We start from the raw sequence: 19,761 nt of genomic DNA, 5'->3' as shown, positions 1-19,761 counted from the left end.
CCAGGGGCGCCTCTCATTGGTGCTCAGCCGTCCCGCCACTTGACGGACAGCTCTCCCGCCCAACCGCAGGAGGGCTGGCCGGCGCGTGCGCCGCGCGGGGGCGGGGCCGGGCTGGGGCGGGCGGAGGGAGCGGGCGCGGCGCTGAGGGCGCGGAGGTGCGGGCTGGGAGGGGGCGCTTAGCGCGGCCGGTGACGGACGCGGGGCCGATAGGGTCGCTTAGCACGGTAGGGAAGCAACGCAGGGCAGAGCGGCTTGGGTTTGCTGGGAGGTGGCGTGGCCGTGACTGTCCTTCTGCCTCTGGGGTTTTGGCCTCAGCGCTGCGGGGTGAGCCCTCAAAGCCCTCATTTGGCCGTGGGTAGCTGGAAGCTGTTACAACCGCTCTGAATTTATCAAAAACTCAGAAAAGATAATGTCTTGAAAGTGACTCTCCCGGCTGAGAGGGAGTGCCATGGTGCTTAATTTTTTTCTTGTTTTGATTTTTTTATTTTGCCCACCTTCTGCTGGTGGGCAGTGTTGAGGCACGAGGTGGGCGCACAGGCTCGGGCTGCGGCGCTCGGCGGCAGCTCCCCACTGCTCCGAGCACCACTAGGGTGTGGTGTGGCTCCCTTCTTCTAGTCCGAGTAATAAACCCCTTCTCTTCTTAATCCTTTACTTAAGTGACCATAAGCACTTCTTGTACAATGACATTCCCCTTCCCGCTTGTTTAGCATCTAGGACTTTTAAAGAAATCTGTAACCAGGGTTGTAAAGAAGTTTGTTAATTTAATGAATGATTAAGGTTAAAACAAACAAAATAAAGCTGTACTTAAAATACGTGGGAAAATAATGGTTTAGCCTTTTTGCTTCCAAAAGGAAGTGAGGTTTCTTGATTGCTTTAATAACTTAAATAAATAATGCCAGTACTGGGAAAATAGGCAATTGGTTTTTGCTACTTTCAATGTTTAGACTTTGCACAAGTTTGCTGTCTTAATTGGCCAGAAAGTAATTTTTGGGAGATAGTATTTTTTTGTTTCTCATTGCGTGATCTGTGTTTTAAGTTCAAAACACAGAATTAAAATAGTCTTGGAAAGTATTCACTCAGGGATACAAACAGCTGAAGAAGTCACCTGTGGCTTGCAATATACAGTTTGTGAACTCTGTCTTTATAAGATTGTGGTTTCATGATAGTGATCTTTAGCTTTCACAAGATAATTTTGAATTTTAATACAGTAATAGGAGAAAAGTACATACTAAAGGTGAACTGTTTCTAAAACTGTCACTGGTGTTGACTGTATACAAAGTTGGTTTATATGGTCTTTGTACTTGATGTAAATTTGATGCTGGTACACCTATGCACAGGGTTCTAGGGAGTGTTTTTTTCCTGGTATTTCCTGGCTTATGGGTAATAGTCCAGAATGTCTAATGTTTTGCAAGTGCTGTTATACTCTGCTTTGTTCATTAATTTTGTTTCATCTGTTTAATTTCTGGTGCCCAGTGAGCAATATTCAAGGTTCTGTGACCAGTATATGCTGCTTATAAGCTGAGGGATTCCTGTGACTGAAATAGTTACCATTGAGGAAGAAGTGTATTAATGATTTGTTTTCTCATTTGTTTGCAGGTACTTACTATGAAAGTTAATAAAGAATAGGCTGGAAGATATTTCAGAGATCACTGGTTTTCCATGTATGCACTGAAATAAAATATACAAATTACAAATATATAAATATATAAATAAAATGCACACATTCACCTGTACATTGTTTCTTAGCAATAGTTTGTCTAACCTCTACCTAAAGCCTTTTATTTTGGTTTATACTGATTATTTTATTTTAGTATTTATTATTATATCTCACTGAAAGGTTTCCTGATGTATTACCTTATTGCTTATTGCTGCATGTTTAAAAACATTACTGCTATTCCTTCTTCCTTCTGTAGATATAGAAAACAATTTGTTACCTTGTTCTCTGCAGCTATATTCCATATTTGAAATATGAAAAAGGTGTCCCTTTTGAATAATTTTCTGTAGATTGCCTCAGGAATACCATTCTACTAGGATATTACAGATGACAACTTTTAGCTTTGATGCTGCTTGCTTCCTCTTTTGGACCCCTTTCATGGAGAACAGATCTTTCCTTGAAGTGCGTTCCTAAAAATTGGATATACCACTACTCAGCTGAGGCCTTCCTAGTGCCGAGTTTGTTTTGCAGGCTGTACTCAGGTTGGAGTTGTAGGTTGTCCTACTGCTGTGCAGCAATGCCAACTTTCATGAAGCTTATGGCCAGAAGTGTGAGCAGTTTGAGAGCTGCTTTGTGACCAGTTTCCAGTTTGTGGAATTGCTGTGCTTGTTCTGGTAAAGATTTCATGCTGCTCATCTCAGGCTGGTTCATGAACTGGCGCAGACCATCCTGCCCTGAGGAATGCACTCTGCGCTGTGTCCACCTTGGCTGTTTTTCTAATTCCTTGACCTTAGGGACTGGGTTTATACCACTGTAGTTGATTAAATAGACGTGTTCAGATTATGCTTATTTAGTTGACTGAAATGTAATTGTAAATTATGTTCAAACATTCAGTAAAGACCAAGTTTTATCAATAACATTAGACTTGAAGGTTTGAATGTAGGTTTTGTATTACTACAGTTTAATGAGTTGCCTTTCAGATGAACTGCAGGGTCTGAGTCTGTGTTCATTCTTACTAGTTGCATCTAAAAATTAAAATTAGTTTGTCTGAGCTCTTCTTTTGCTGTGTATTTTGTCTCATGCTTTCTGGAGGCTAAACCTGTGTTCTGCCTGTTAAAGCTCGGCTTGTGTAAGACAACTCATTAAGCTTTAGTAAGTGGGAAGGGTACCTGGGCCCATGGATTACCCAGGATTTATGCAGGGTAATCAAAAGTAGGATTTTGTCTAATAGTATAATTTGTGTTTGTTCTAATACTGTTGAAATCAAAGCACTTTAAGAATCTTTGTGCTTACTCTGCGTTATGAGCTGCAGCAGTTCTGCAATAATAGTGTCAAAGCTTCTGTGAAAGTTGCTATTTGCCATTTTATCATAGTTTTCAGAATGCTGTGCTGTCCCACAGGCTCTGCTGTAATTATGCTGGGCCATGCAATATGAAACTAGGCCATGTGATATGAAGGTGGCCATGCAATATCAAGCTGAGCCATGCAATATGAAGCTAGGCCATGCTATAAGAAGCTGGGCCATGCAATATGAAGCTGGGCCATGCAATATGAAGCTGGGCCATGGTACATTAATGCAGTAAATAACTTTTGGATTCTCTGGTGTTAGGTCATAAAATCAATTAGATTGGAAAAGATCTTTAAGATGGTCAAGTCCAGCCACTAACTGAACACTGCCATGTCTCCCACTCTACCACATCCCCAGGTGCCATATCTACACATATTTTAAATATCTCCAGGAATGATGACTCCACTGCTTTTGCAGCTTGTCCTAATGCTTGACAACACTTTTGGTGGCTATTAGGAAAACTTTCTTCCATCTAAACAAAGAAAGAAACTGCTGAAGGATTTAAGGAATTAAGGTGATGAATTGTTGCAATTTGGTTACTATAAAGATCAATAACTTCATGAGTTTATTCTGTATATGTGTATGTTTCACTTTTTTGCTCTTTCTAGTTTAAATCTCGAGCTCCCAAAGTGGTCCTGATGGTCTTGGAGGTGCAGCTCCCCTTGAGAGTCTGCTGGGTGTTCTAAGGATGGGAGCGAATCGGAGCTGACCCAGAAGAGGGCAGCAGTGCATTTGCACAAAACCACTGTGTCTTGGCTCTGTAGGGTCTTCTGTACCAAGTATTGAATCCCTATAAAAATCGATTTTAGAAGCAGAAATGCACCAATGAATCTCTTTGTAAAAGTGTATTTATTTGTATTTATAGCCGTAAATTCCAGGGCCACTGGGGTTGCATATCTTAGCCAGACTTTCCCTCCAAGTGAGAAGGTGAAGCTCCTTTCTTTGTCTACCCTGCAGGTCAGATGTCATTAAAAGAATGCACATGAGATATGTACCAGCTCTTAGTATTTACATATATGTATGTCTTTTAGTTATAAAATATATATTATTTTTATAATATATAAAATATGTAAGTGATACACATTCAAATTTTGTTCTGACACTACACCTGAAGTCTCTTCCAGTCAAGTATCTTTGGGAGTAAGATATATGCTGGTCAAACCTTGCCTTCTTTTAAATGCTTTTCTTAATAGAAATGCTTAGACATAATTTACTGGATAGTCTGATCAGTAATGAATTTATCTTTTTCCTGTGGATTGAAATTAATAATTTGTATGTAGTATTTACCAGAAGTAAGTTTTATTTAAAAATTATTTATGCCACCTCTGGAGGGACTTTATAATTTCGGATTATAATCAGAAGATGGACTACAGAACATGCAGGCATGAGTGGGTGTCAAAAATGTACATGGTTCTGTGTATTGGTAGAAATGGAGCTGTGGTGTTATGGGTCTGTTCAGATGGGCTGGCACATTCCAAGAGACCGTCTTTGGTAAAACCCCTCTGAGACCTTCTGTTTGCCATGGTCTGCTCTCTTTTCTTTCAAAAATTGCATGTTGTGTTTTGAATGACAGTGCTGGATACATGGGTAATCCTTTTGAAAATTTTTGATGTTTTAGCTAAATACCTAAATATTTTTTTATGTGTAGCATGAGCCATTACTTAACACTCTGAAAAGTCTTTTGTGGGTTTTTGACTTCTGTCATTATTACTTGTGGCCCCAGCCTAAGGACTATTAAATGTGTAACAATATTCACCTGTCCTGATGGTGGTGTGAGCTTATGAAAGTTGAGTGAGTATACACATAGATCAACATATCTCTGTCTACAAAACCAGAACTTCATTACCACATGTTTCAGTGTATGGATGGGGAGAATGCTAATTTGAAGGCATTATATATTGAGATTTGAAATAATTGAGGTTTGAAAGTGATGTTGACCACAGAGATGTCTGTGCTCTCCCATGTTTCCTATGATGCTATAGCTCTGACATGTCAGTTCAAAACAAAAACTGGCTTCTTTATTAATTTTTTTTTTGGTAAAAAATCATGTCTGCAGATGGTAAAGAAATTAGTCAAGCAGGTAGGAATGCTAACAAAGCTTACGCTGCCAGAATGCTGAATTGGAACTTACATTTCCTTGCAGAGCCATAGTAGAGTAGAATATCCTGATGGTGAGGAAACCTGTGTTGAATAATGCTGTCCTGCCCCTTTTTAGGGGGATAACTCAAGATCTGCATTGGAAGGTCAAGTTCCTGGTGTAAATAGTGCTGTCATTAGAGTAGTGGCAGCTGGCAGCTTTATTTCCTCCAAACTCATTTGTTTGGCTTATGAGCTTCTAATACACAAAGTGCTTGCAGTTACAAGATTGATTTCTAGTCTTGTATTTAATACTTGCCAAGAAAAGAGCTAGTCAGCATCTCCAAGGAAGTGTTCTCTTTTGGGGTCAAAATCTTGTCTGCTGCTTCGTAGTCTCCCTTGCCTGCTTTGGGTATTAAGGTTGTGCTTTTATACAGAAGAGGTGAACTGTTTTGCTTTTACACATCAGTAGCAGATGTCAGGGCTCTGAGAGCTGATTTCTGTCTGGAAGAAAAATTTGTGACACAGACCATAGGAATCATCTTTCTTATCAGACTTCTATATTAAATACATGAGACTTTGAACAGATGTACAGACTGATGATATTGCAGGAAATAACCCTTCTCTAGAAATTTCAATCTGGAAGTCAGTGTTTTGCTTTCAGAAAACAACTTTATCTTTGAAGTTCCTACCAACTAAAGATATAGTGTTACAGGGCTACTAATACCTCATTCCTCAAAGTCTATGTTCTGCTCATGTGCAGAGGAAAGCAAGTTATTGAAGAGACTTGTGTGCAAGGAGGCATTATAATCTATGAGGGTGGTTCTCAGAAATGGACAGTAATGAACACTGTTTTGGAGCGTGGGCTTCCTGAGCTGTCTTGAGTGCATTGTGCTGTAGATATTCCCTTTGTAAAGGTACTGTTTGCAGGAGTGACTTGCTTAGTCTCCCTCCCCCCCAACCTCATCTTTGAAGATATGTATTGGAATTTCTTGTTTCAAGTGTTTTTTGGGGTGGGTTTTTTTTTGTTTGTTTATTTTTATTTTAAGGAAAGGGAATGAAATTTTATGAGGTTAAGAATTCGTCTCTCATTCTCTTCTGAATCCTCTCTCAGGGAGAACATGGCAGGAAAAGGAAGAAGCTCAGCTCAGTGGATGCAGACTGGTGTGGGAGACTTCCTAGTACTGGTGTCTAAAGTGGGGTAAGCAAGTTTCTTTTGAGGACTTTCAGGAGCATATTCTGAAGGAGTAAGGGTGAGAGGGGGGAAGGTTACCATGGGAAAGCAGTCTCTATATATCTGTAGTCTGTAGAGTTTATGTGTGGGTTCTTTGATTTGTTTGGTGACTGGGGAAGGGCTTGAAGGAAAGTTGAAGATAACCTCCAGATACGTGGTCTCATAATGATAATGTATATTGTCTACTCATGTCTTGGTTACTATTTATATACCTGTATTACTATATTAACATACAGTAATATATATTAAATGGTAATATATAATGTAATACAATACAGTCATTTATATTATTATTTATATGTTCTGGATGCTTCCAGACACGTCACTGTGGTTCAGTCTTACATTTTGTTCTTAGACTGCTGTGCCTTTGGTCATTCTAATTGCATGTGTACCCTGATATTTATAATGGATGGTGACATTGCCTTCCAATTGTCTGGAATGCCTGTTTCATTGTAGGCTCCATAGATGCTCTGCTTCATGGAGCCCTTCTAAGACCTGGTTTTCAAGCTGCTGCTCTTCTGGGCACTGAATTGAAGCCAGGAATAGTGAGCTGTAGTTGCATGTAACTACCAGTATAGATACCAGCCTGTAGATTTCAAAGCATGTGCCTAGTGCAGAAGTCTGCCCATGGGAGTAGCACTGCAGGAACTCCCACTAGTACAAACTAATACAATTACCTTTCTGCACAGTTTATGACCTGTCATTTTTGTGTACCTGTGGAAAATGATGAAATAAAAACATATTAGACAAGACACACAACACTAAATGAAAACAATATACTATTTCTGGGAAGAAATATTAAATAAATGACTAAATTAAAACAACACTGCAGATAGGGTAGTCATACCACTGTTTTGCAATGATCTTTGAAAGTCTGAAGACAACTGAAACTACTTATGTGCTTCGTGGAATTGAAGCAATAATTATTTCACATACAAGATGTAATATATCAGTTCACAGTTCCAAAATAAAAACAAGACCAACTAAAAAACTTCAGTTCTCAGCTTGATTGGATGGAAATTGAATGAGGAGGTAGGATATAGAAGATGGTTTATGGGCTTGGTTGAGCTATTATTTCCTTGAGAAAGCACTTTCTAACTGGGAGGAGGAAAAACTCTGAAGGTCCCAAAAAAAAAGAATAGGTAAGTAACTGGCTGTAGGATCATATAAATTCTGTCCTAAAACAGGTAGGAGGACAGAACTCTATATGAAAATGGTTAAGAGCTTCCAGGGCCCTTAAGAGACTACCTGGCCACAGGGTTTGATCTGTGTTAATTACCCAACAAGATTTAATTGTGTGTGATATGTAGGTTTTGGTTTGTTGTTTTTTTTTTTTGTTTGTTTGTTTTTTTTTTTTTTTTTTTTGTTTTGTTTTGTTGGTTTTTTTTTTCCTCTTACCTGGGTAAAAACTCAGTGGAAGTTGATTAATAGTGTTTTCTTATTTTCTTTATAGAAAATGGCTGCTTTCCTAAGGCTAAGTATGATTGCATCAGCTGGTAGAGCATCCTCATTTTGAGTACTTAAACATATTTTATCTTTGTTCAGAATGATGTTTCAGAACAGCTGAAAACAGCACTTCTGAAACAAATTGTTTCAGAAGTGTGGAAGAAAAGGGAAGTACAGATTATCACTGAGTTGTATGAAAGCTCAAAGTCTAGGGGAACTTCTTAGAAGTAACATACAGGGTGAACCTTGTACATTGATAAATCAGTGAAATAAAATTGCTTCCCTGTGTTCTGGATAAAATTGGAAGAGCAGATTAATGCCTTTGTACAATGTTGCTGGTTCTGCATGTATACTGTGTCCAGTAGAGAAGTACTTCTACTTGAGGAGCATATCCACTAAAAATTTATTTTGGAAGGAATACAGGTGATTAGCAACCTTCCTTGTAGACAGTTGCATACATTCATGCAGTCATCAACCCTGTGAAATGAGGGAGGATCATTTAAAGACTATTTTGATATGTTTCTCTCTCTCTCTCTCTCAAAAAAAAAAAAAAAAAAAAAAAAAAGGAGATTTAAGAAATAAGTGAAAATAGTTGGATAGTCACCTGTATTTTGTTTTGACATTCTTTTTGACCTACATAGCATAATTTTGTTGGATAGAATTCTGTGGGGCACATTCACTAAAGCAATTATTCTAGTAGTAAAGGTTGTGATATGGGAATAGGCCATAACAGGTGGATAAAAAAGCCTATATTGGACAAATAGCTGGACAGTTATTCTTATTTTTGGTTGTAGAAACTGATGGTACAGAAATTATTCTATGCCTTTTGAGCATTCTGGTTATCCTTATTTCTACCTTTTTTATCTCTAACAAACAGTACAAAGTATTGAGAAATTAAGCACATTATAGATTCCTGTGCTGTGGCACAATGCCCAGAGTGTGTCGTCTTTGACTTGTGGTTCAATAGTGAGCTGCTCTCAAATAATTCCTGGTTATATCCCAAGATCTTGTTCTTGACTGGCAATAAGTAATTCAGAGGCTGAAGGTGTACATGCAGTGTTAGGACTTTTTAAAATATGTCAATTTGTCACCATTTTAGCTGCCATTTTATGTCTTATGAATCAGTTTTTCATTTCCCTCTGCCTCTTCCCCTCATATTTTGAAAATCTCCAAAACAAAAACAAAACAAAAAAACAAAAACAAACAAACAAAAAAAAAAGGAAAGATTACTCTTTCTGAGATCAGTTATGTAGGAAGAATAAAGTTTAGTTCCAAAGCTTCTCTGCAGATTAGTTGAAAATAATCACTGAAACTGTCTGCTACCTCACAATGCCCTTTCAGTAGGTAGACTGAAGGGAGCTTGCTTTAGGGGGGAATTTAAGGAAAAATCCATCACTCCTAGTTTCCCAATTCTAGTGGTGATGAAATAACTTGGAATACACTAGAAATGGAATGTGGCTGAAAGGAAATGGTTACTGACTTTCTGAGTTATTGTAAAATAGTTTGATGAAAAGAAAAATCTCACTGGAAAGGGGTTACTAAGTGGCCCTGATTTCTTTCTGCCTGTTGCTGGTAGTGGCAAGCAATGCTGCAGGGACTGGAAGAGATGTTATTAAAATTTTTGTATGCAGCACATACACAAAGAATGTGTCTGTCTCTAAAGAGGATAAGAGCTTGGTAGTTGCAGTTAAAAATAATTTATTCAGGCTTAGCTAATGCTGCAGAATCTGGTGGTCTCTTGTGCTGCTGGCCTGTAGTAAGCTGCAGTGTGCAAGGAGTGGCATAGAAGAAATGCACATCTTTCTGATTGCTCCCTGAATGTGTGCCATGAATACATTCTATTAAGTGGAGCTACAGTAGATACAATCTAAGGATATAAGCAATTAGAATACAGATATTCTTTTATCTAAGCTGTACTAGTCTTAACGTGTTAAATTCATCCTATCCATTAGGAAGAATGAATTCATAAAAGTTCCAGTTTAAAGTCACCTCTGTAGTATTACTTAAAACATTATTAACAAGCTGTGCTGGTTTCTGAAACCAGCTGGTTTTGCTTCTGTTTTCTGAGTTCAGAGATATGCCTGATATTTATGTTGTGTTTGTGTGACAATTTTAGGATGACAGCACCATTGGAAGGGTAGGTCAGAGTAAACCTCTGGATGCATAAGTGACACTTCTACACCTGCATGGAACAGTGTCTAAGACAGAAAATCCTGTTGGATGGCCCAGCCACTCTTCTCTTGAGTCGAGTTTTGTGCAGCTTTGCATCTCTGAAGGTTACAGGAAGTGGGACACTTGCCTGTGGAGTTTGCTGGGGTAAACTGGCCCAGCTTTCTCCTCTGGCCAGCCAAACAAGATGCAGCCACAGTTTTGCTGTGTGTCATGGTATAGGTAGCAAGTAGGCAAGACTGGCCATGGAGGAGGAAGACACACCCTGATAGATCTGATGCAAAGCCTATTTCATTCTCTAGAATTATTTTTATGAAATGTGGATTAGGTGCTAAATCCTGGAGTAGCATTTAGAGGTTTCTTATCTAAGAACACCGAGTCTCCTGAGAGGCACAAAACACACCACTGCAGCTCATTTTGCTGAGCCAAAGCAAACCTACTGACTTAAAGTGTCAAAATAATATGCATGTTACAATTTTTGTTAATTTATAAATATTCTGGGTCAGACTTGTGATGTGAGTACCTAAACTAATCTGAGAGGTGAATCAGGCACTGTCTTAGTTTTGGGTGTAGTAACTTGACAATGTCCTTTAATACTCCTGATGTTAATGGACACATTGCAAGTCTTCATTTATTTGGTCTTTTCACTGCATTTTGTTTCAACCTGTTATACCACCTGTAGGAGAGTTTTTGCATGCATGTTCCTTTCCTGAAACAGGGATAGTGGCCTGGGTTGGTTACTGTCACTGGGTTCTTGTCAGCCTGGATGGTAGGTAGATGTCATCCTACTCTGTCACCAGCCACTGGCTGGCTGAGGTGGGAAGGGTTGGGAGGGTTGAGTGGAAAAAAAGGATTTTTTTCTGTATTAGTGTGACAGCAGAAGTATCCTGGCCAGTTTCCAAAATGCTAGAGAGAAGTACCAGGTGACTTAATGCCGAGGCCAGTGACAAATTGTTTCACCGCAGTGTCCTTTTCATAGGGCTGTCCTTCAACCTTCCCTCTTCAGCTGAAGTTGGGTTAAGTGGGAGGCAGCTGAAGTTTTTTTCCCCTGCAGACAATTGCTCGGGGTAAATATTTATTTTTGTTTATCTTTATTCTTGGAGAAAGTTTGGGTGGGTTTTTTGTAGTCTGGAGGAAAAAAGAAAAACATGAAGTGTTGATGTGTCACTTTTTCTGGTTTAAGGAAATAATCTTTCCATAATAAGCTTGAAACTACTTTGATGACTGAAACCAGTGGTATAATATATTAAGTTAAAATTTCTTAAAATAAGAAATATCTGATCTTGTAAGCATAAGTTTGGTTTTGTAAAGGGTTTCCACTGGATGATATTATTGGTTTTGGCTTTTTTAGGGTATTAGAAAATGAATGACACACTTGCATTTGTGAAAAGTCAGTTTAAATACTGTAACTGACTTCCTTGTGATTTAAGACTTAAATATATGTCTTGTAGGCTTCCTTGGCTCTATAGGCTCTAACTAAAGTGACATGTTATTTGGGACATGTACTATAAATTCTAGGTGACCCCAAATACATGTTGTTAGTCTTTAAAGATCATCGTATGGTGAAAAATACTAAGCTTTATTTACATCTTCTATATTTTTCATCCTTCTCTTACCTGATTGTTCCTGACTAAAAATTTTTGCATGAGAACACTACCTTATGTGTAGGTGTTCCTCTGATCCTTTTGTTTTATTTTTCACCTGAAGCATCATCATCATCCCTGTAAAGTCAGACTTGGCTGCTGTATGAATAATAGAAGTGTTACAAACAGAACTATGATTTCAAATGAACAGAGAAAAAGCAGGTAAAACACTTCAAAAAATGGCTTTAAAGGAGCATCTCTGTACCAGTAAAGCAAAGTGAAAGTAACTAATAATTTTGTGTATATACCACTGATTTTTTTTTTTTTTAGTTATTCTCAGATGTAATTTTGAGATTGTCCCAAGGCTTCCAGCATGATTTCAAAGGTTAATTGATAGTCTGTGCTTGTGTGTGCATGCCCAAATGCTGGAGAGGGATTGTGTGTATGTGTGTGTGTGTATGTAAAAAGAATAGTCTTGAGGTGTAACCTCTTGTCCTAGTGCTAGGACATGTATTTAGGGTTCTGCGGAAAAGCAGAATGGTACACAATGCTCCATCATAGCTATATATAGCTATGATAGTATATATACACAACATATTAGAAAACAGAAATAGTATAATGGTGTCAAAGTCTAGTCCACCTTACCCCACCCCCCCAAAAAAAAAAAAATTAGGAGATGCCAGAACACAGGTTTTTAGAAGCCTTAATTCCGTTCCTTTGTCTGGATTACATTATAATTCATTCCAGCAACTGGAAACTGAATCAACTGAATACTTTTTTCCCACTGCCCTACTGCCCTTATACTTTAGCAGAGAAGTGCACTCAGCAGAAGGGCACTGGTCTTCCCCTCCGCTACCTGCTGCAAGTGTGACTTCCAGATGAGGAACAAATACTGCAGAAATCCAGGTGCAATCCATAGGAGTGTTTGGTTGCTGCATCCCAGCAGCTTTCTGATGCTAGCTGTTCATGACTCAGTCCGTTTGTGCGTGTTTTCTACAGAAAATTTGTAACGCCAAATACCTGGCACCAAATTAATCGAGTCGTCAGAACTTCGAGGCCATGGAGCCGTAGAGTCACCGGACCTTATGACTGCTAAATTTAAGGCACTTCCTTCACTCTCGCAGCTGGAAACGCTGCAACTGCCGGAATGCTGGAAGTTCTCTGGAGGCGCCCGCGGCAGTGCCGGGCGGGGGCGCCGCGGGGCCGGGCCCAGGTGCGCCGGGCGGGAGCGCTGCGCGGGCGGAGCGCACCGGGAGCAGCAGGGCAGAGAGGCAGGAATGTGCCGCGCAGGGTTTGCTGAGACCTCGAACGCCTCACGCCCAGTGGTACTCACCGCACCTAGTACACATGGAGGCTTAATTCGGACACACCCGCAGTATCGTATTGTGTGTTTGGGGAGTTAACAGATAAATTAAGCAATGGCTGTGTAGCACGACAGAATTGCATGCACATTGCTCTTAGCTGGTTTTCTTTAAACTATCTTTTTATTTTTATTAAGACCGTTCTTTCATAACAAAGGACTGTATCTAGGCCCAATTCTGCACAAATGGGTTTACAGAAATGCTGATTCTTTTCAGGTCACAACTCTTGATGCTGATGTTAGATAGTACCACTTTCTCCTCTGGGCTGACTTTGAGAACAGTATATGAAAATTTGCACAGCTCTGAATAGAAACATACATGTTTTAAATACTCTATATAAGCACAGATGATGTTCTGCTTTAGTTTACACCTCTATAAATGCAGAATAAATCTTACTGGCAGAAGAAACTGGACTTGATAATGACAATGTTGGACAGCCCTTCCTCCTGTTGAAAGCGACTATGGCAGAACCAAGCCTTTAGGTTAGAATTGCATAGTGGAAATGGGAACAGAACCTGACTGGCAGGGATTTTTCTGTTTGTTTTTAACATCTGTAGCCCAAAAGTTCAGCCTTAAGGAGACTAAGCCTAGGCCCCTGAATCCAATAACTCCCAGAGTTACCTAATAGGAAACACTAGACACAGGGACCCATAAGGAATTTAGACTATGTGAGTTGAGGCTTACACAGCTATATTGCAGCACTCTAAAATACTCCACTCTGCTTTTCCAAAGTGTCCTATTGTTATGGGCTCTTAGACTTAGTGACTTGGCATTAGTCATGTAACCCTCTGAATCTAGATCATTTATTTGTAATATCCGAGTCTCAGCAGCCATTGCTTCCTAATTATTTTCCAGTCCTGTCTAATACCTGTGTGACTTCTCTTCCCAGGCTTGTTTCCATAAGGTATTTAGAAGTATTGCTCACCTCTAGCAAATGAATAGTATCAATGATTATGTGTACACAAATGTCTTGGTGTTTAGCTGAACCAGGGTTAACTTTTCTTGATAAGATTTTTGAAATTGGTATAGGATTTCCACAAGCCTTTAAGCAGATGTTTTAAGATATTTTTGTAAGAATTCAACGGGAAACAGAGCTTTTGCTGGTGGGTTGGAGTATGTATTGGGGTGAGCGAGAGAAAATTAAATATACAGCAACTTTGAAATGAATGCCTATGGTTCCAGCATTCTGGATGCTATGCTAACAAGGAGGCTAAACTTGGATGTCCCCAGCAGTCCAGTTTGGAATAGCTCCCAGCTTTGGAATATAACATGCTTGCATTTGTATCTAGAATACAACTGGGATTCTCATGTTCAATAATCAGAAGGAGGGAGTGTGAGTGAGGGAAACAGCTGCATATCTCTGGCACTAGGCTTTGCATACTGACCCTTGTTATGTAACCTCCATGCTCCAGAAGTTTGAATTCATTTCAGGAGGTTGGCATGCATTGAGCTGGGAAAAGTGTTAGCTAGTGAATTATTCCAATTATATAAATAGAGTAAGGGAAACCATTGCTTGTCTGATTATGAATGTGGTCTTAAGCAATAAGCACCTCTCCCATAACAAATGCAAGTACAACTCAGACTGTTTGTGTTATCCTTCCCCTTCTCCCAAAGTGGATTTGGCCAATGCCTCTGTCTAGAAGAGTGATGAGAGTGGATGGTCGTGATTGCTAGGAGAAATTGTTGCTGTGTGGGGAGATAAAAGGTTTTAATAAAAAGAACTTGGAGAAGAACTAGCCAATGGCTTGGAAAGAATAAGAAGCTGTTGCAGCGCCAAAGGGGAGTGGAAAAGATTGCAGGTCAGTTATGCCTGCTATACCATTTCTGAAGTGTCATAACCTGGGTAATCAATCATAAGGCTTTATTTTGTGGCTGTTGGTTGCACAGGGTTCCTGAAAGCTGGATTCCCACTGCTTGCATTTTGTAGTGAGAAGCTGATGCTTGCAGGAGCCAAGCAGGGAGAATCCTCCCTAAGAAAATAATTTGGTAAGCTGTTCTACTTTCTGCAAGCTGGACCATTGGCAGTATTCTTTGTATATGTTTTTATTCTATCAGACTTGTTCTAGTGCTTTTAAATAGTATTTCATAAGGACTTTAGCCATCAACACCAGATTAAAGGAAACATTCTGCTATGGGTGAGATTGGCAAACTCTTTGGGTTTTGCATGGGAGTGCAGAATTCACCATATGTAAGATGCTGTTCTTAGTAGTTGACTGATCTTACATGAAGCTTCAGCATTACAAAGTTTTGGCCAGTTTAAAAACTGTAGTGCTTGATCATTCCTGGGCATGACAGGTGTGAAAATACTCAAAGTGCTGAAAGGTTTCCTTTTGCAGGTTTCTTTGGGTTATTTTTCTGATGCTGAAGATGCTTGTGCCTTCTTTTCTCAAATGTACAGACTGGCATACTCCTAACTGGCTGTTAACCTTTAAAACAAACAAGAAAAGCCCCATCAAAAGCAGGCACTGGAAGGAATAGTGAAGCAGGGAACTTGAATTTTCTGCATATGGCACAGTTGGCCTGATGGAGTTTTATGTGATGATGTTGTGTTTAGACTTGTATTCCACTCTTGGGTAGGAATCCTTGGGTAGGAATCCTGTCAGCCTGGGATCTGAAGATGGGTTAAATATATATCTGTGAGTGCTGCTTGTGGCACTGTGAGGGAAAGAATGTATAGTTTGTGGGCATACTGGGTAGAAAGTTGGGGCCTCTATAGCCTATCTGGGCACACTGGAAACTGGCCCATATCAATAATATACATGAAAGATGAGAATCTGTCCCCATGTCTATATAGATGCCTTGTAAATCCTGCACTAGGAGGCTTTCTTAACATGGCACAAAGATTCCACAGGATAGTCTTAGAAACAGCCTAATAAGCATCATCAGTGGGAGTAAAAGTCTGGGCCTTGCATCAAGCAGTATCCCATCATCTTTTTTTGTCACTTGGTATTTTGTAATAAACTTTGACAAGTTCTTCTTAGGTGCTCTCTGCTGAGGCAGCACAGAGTCCTAGTGTCAGCAAAGGCCTGTCAACTCTAGTAGAAGCCTGAGCAAGTAGAAGACTTGACACAAGGGCTTAGATGTGTGAGGAGAGTGGCTGGAGCAAGACTTGTGTGGCAGATCTTCCTGTTGGAGACGTGGCTACTGCATTTGAAGAAGGTGTCCTGACAGCAAAGCTGATCTACCTTTGCTTAAAAAACAAGAACAAACAAAAAAAGCCCAACAAATAACACACTGCCTGTGGCAGTGCTGGCTTTATGTAAAGGATGTTACCAATGTGGTTATCTTGGTTAAAAGGTATCAATAAAATTATTCTGAATCCTGATCTGAGATCCTGGTTGGCTTGGGGAAGTTTATATCAGATTACTTCCACAGGGTCCAGTTGGAGAGACTTTTGGGCTGGCTTCATTGTGACATTGACTGCAATAATAGACTGATGGATTCCCAGGATCATTTTATGTTATACCAGTACTGTGTTTGTTCACTGAAATTTGTCGTCATCAACTTTTAAAGTTGACCTAAACTGGTATTTTAGGCAGGTCAATCCTCAACTTTCTGTTGTTTCTCCCCTATACCAAGGTAAAGTTGGATGGGAAATGGAAGAACAGTTTTGTGACACTTTTGAAACTGTTTCTGTTTAACAGGATTTAAGACATAGCTAAAATAATCTTATTTCCCCCTTACTACCATTTTCCTCTGGTTTTTGGCCAATCGATGCAATAAAATGAACTAGTGCCTTCTTACCCCCTCACTAATTCTAAACTGCTGTTTGTGTGGATGTTTTTCTTTTCAGTGCAACCACCCCATCAGAGTTTCTTTTTCTTACTTTAAATTTTTACAAAGTGAAAAATATTTTAAGTTACAGATTGTTTTGGAAATAATGCAACAAAATACAAGGAAAGAAAAAAAATAAAGAATGCAATACTATAATTCTTTTGTAAAAAGAGGGGGTGAACACATTAAAGGTGTTATGAAAATTATTTTAAAAACCCCTTGAAATTAAAAGCGTTTCACAAATAATGTTGAACTAAAAAAAAAAAACATTACCAGGTGAGATATTTTCATGCTGAATCTAATTTTCCATGTAGTTAAAAAGACTGGTTTTGTTGTTAGCTGTATAACTCCTGCACGTGCTACAAAAGCAGCCTACTTATCATAGTGTTTGTTCCAAAGACCAAAATTCACTTTGTAAACAAGAAAGCTTGAATACTGAAAGAAAACAATTGCAGTCATTACATTTAAACTGTCTGGACAGCTCACTTCTGCCTACTCTATTAAAAAAATCATCATAGTGGAGTAAGCAGATAATCACAGCAAAATATTCATTCCTTTCTATGAGGTGGTGTCATCAGTAAGGAAGGAAAGTTCAAATCAGCAGCAGATTCAAAGTTAGCACTTTCTTTGGATGAGTGTGGCAGTTTGTTTTTTTCAGCTGTTAATTTTCTCAGGTAGGGTGCTATCCATTATGCTCAATCCAAATGTTAAACCTGTCTTAGAATCATAATTATATCATGTGCTCTGGGCTTATAAGAGATAAGGTTGATTAGCTGGATATTACATTCTGTTTTCTCATCATGGGCAAGAGGAAGTCTTGTTGCACCACCTTTGGGACCACATTTGAAGTTTTTGTTTAAAGGTGGTTGAAATCATAGGCAGACAGTATCCCTGAACTCCATTCAGAGTAGCAATGAGGAACTTTTCTAGGAGCAGACAGATCGTCTATTGATTGTTCCCTAGTCTATACCACCTGCTCCCTCCAAAGATTAAGTCACCTTTGAAAATCACGTTCACCTTTGTACTGGGAATAAGAGGATGGAGACAGCAATATTTCAGATGCATCAAGGTACCACCTCTGTAGATGGATGTAATGTAAAAAAAATTTTTCCTATCTTTAATGAAGGAAAGACTGAAAAGGACTCCCAAAGTGTTCACCTTTTCTTTTTTCTTTAATTTTTAATTTATTCTTTTTTTTCTTTATTATTTTATTTTCCTGTATTATTTTTTCCTTTTGTTTTTTATTTTTCCCAAACTAGTTTCTCAAGAAATAAGGCAGACAGACCTGTGTCTCTGTTGAAATTTCATAATAAACTTTGACAAGTTGTTCTTAGGTGCTTTCTATCATGTGCTTTTTGATGGGAATTCAGTTTTGTCCCATCTAAATTTTACCAATGACTCCCCTGAAGGACAGGGCAACCATAGTTGCTGAATGTGTGTTCTTCAGAGGATGTGTCTGTTTTATTAGGTTCCTTTTCCTACTGTTACTGTGGGTTTGCAGTGGCTACCAGAAAGACTTGTACTGTCCTTTTGAAGCAGCTTGTTCATAACATTATTTTCTATTGTTGGGGAAATTTAAAAACAATGCATGACAAAGACTCTTCTGGCAGCCACACTAAACAGATTTTGAATAGTTTATTAAACTAGGGACAGACTTGAGCCAGGCTCTGGGAACTTCTGTCTCCCCAAATTTTTGAAAGCTTCAGATTGAGGCCTCCATGTACATCTTACTACTAGAGACTCCTCTTTAGTGTTAAAATGTATTTTATCAGAATATCCCATTAAAAAATAGTGGGTTTGAGTCCAGACATCAGCATGCAAGTAATTAAAAACTGAACAGTGCATACAATAAAGAAAACTGGATAACAGAATCAGGCCTGAAATCAAGATACACTAAAGATGTCCAAGATTTGTTGCTATAAGTTTAGAGGGGAAATTTTGCTTAAGAAAAAAGCTAAAAATTTGAGGTCCCTTTCATGGATACAATTCCCAAAGTTGTGAAGAATGAATTGTTGGTGCCAGTTTTTACACAGTATAGCTCCATAGTTATCTTTGTTATGCTGACTATGTAATTTTTTTGGGAATGTGTCTGTAGAAGGCTGGTGTTGAGTCTGTAACACTGACACTCTGATATCTTTTCCTCCTTTTTCAGCTAAGCAACTATTGGTAAAGATCAAAGAAAGGGAGGAGGAGGGCTGACAAGAAACAGTGTATGAGAGATGCCTGCACAGCTTTAATAAATAAAAAGGGGTTAAGGCTTCAAATCTCTTGCAGGATATCTGTGCATGTGGGGCCCTGTTTTGCTGTAACAAGCTACATTATAGCACACTATCTTATTTAGACCTATATGATTCTGATACTTTGAATATTAATATATATTAACAAAAGAAAATTATAAATCACTAGAAATACCTGAGAATATTTAACAGTTGCTAATCTACCAGAAACCACTTTTTTTCAGCTCTGTTCTTTGTTTCCTTCCACAGCAAAATTAGATTTGTGGCTTTTAATGTTGGTGTCTAGTTTGTTTCACTTTCCAATTCACAAGAGTTGAGGAATATACGATAAGAACCTAACTTTCTTTCCCTCCAGAAAGCAGCAACTCTACGTTAAAACTTAACAAGATAAAACAGAAAGCAGAAGATAATAAGTACAAGGTAAAAATTCTTTCAAAGTTTGAAATATTGTCAGCTAAAATAAAGCTTTTCAGGGTTATGTAAATAGTAAAAATGTTTGAAACAGAGGCATCACACTTACCAATACACTGAGAAGATATGACACTGTGTTTCTTCTTCTTGAGTAGAGACAAGCTACAGTTCTGTATGAGGGGCTGGAGGTGAGGTGGTGGACTCCCTTCTAAAGCCCTGCTCACTCTGACCCTATAGATGCAGCATGCTCAGGCCTTGTGTTAATGCTACAGATGTTACCCCAATAGATTTGTGTCAAAACTTACCTTTTTCAAAATTTATGTGCTGGCTGTCCAAACATTTGGCAAGCTCTCGTTAAGAATATGCCCACCCAGGGCTTTTTATGCCATATACTTTTAAATTATTTATACTTTCTTGCAGCCTCCTTGCTATGTTTCAGGTGAGTGTGAATAAAACTAACAGTAACTA

General features: G+C 38.9%; 1 protein-coding gene across 1 annotated transcript in view; it reads left to right on the top strand.

The window, feature by feature from the left end:
• The first annotated feature begins 180 nt into the window (after positions 1–180).
• Positions 181–19,761, top strand: part of DPF3 (double PHD fingers 3) — a 189,588-nt gene continuing 170,007 nt past the window's right edge. The window contains exons 1-2 of the mRNA XM_077784132.1: positions 181–224; positions 6,193–6,279. The gene's annotated coding sequence lies outside the window, so the exon portion shown is untranslated. The remainder of the gene's footprint in view (positions 225–6,192; positions 6,280–19,761) is intronic.

This window comes from Lonchura striata, chromosome 6, assembly GCF_046129695.1.
Source record: "Lonchura striata isolate bLonStr1 chromosome 6, bLonStr1.mat, whole genome shotgun sequence".
Taxonomy (NCBI): Eukaryota; Metazoa; Chordata; class Aves; order Passeriformes; family Estrildidae; genus Lonchura; species Lonchura striata.
The sequence above is the reverse complement of the archived record's forward strand: the minus strand, read 5'-3'. Positions and strand labels throughout refer to the sequence as shown.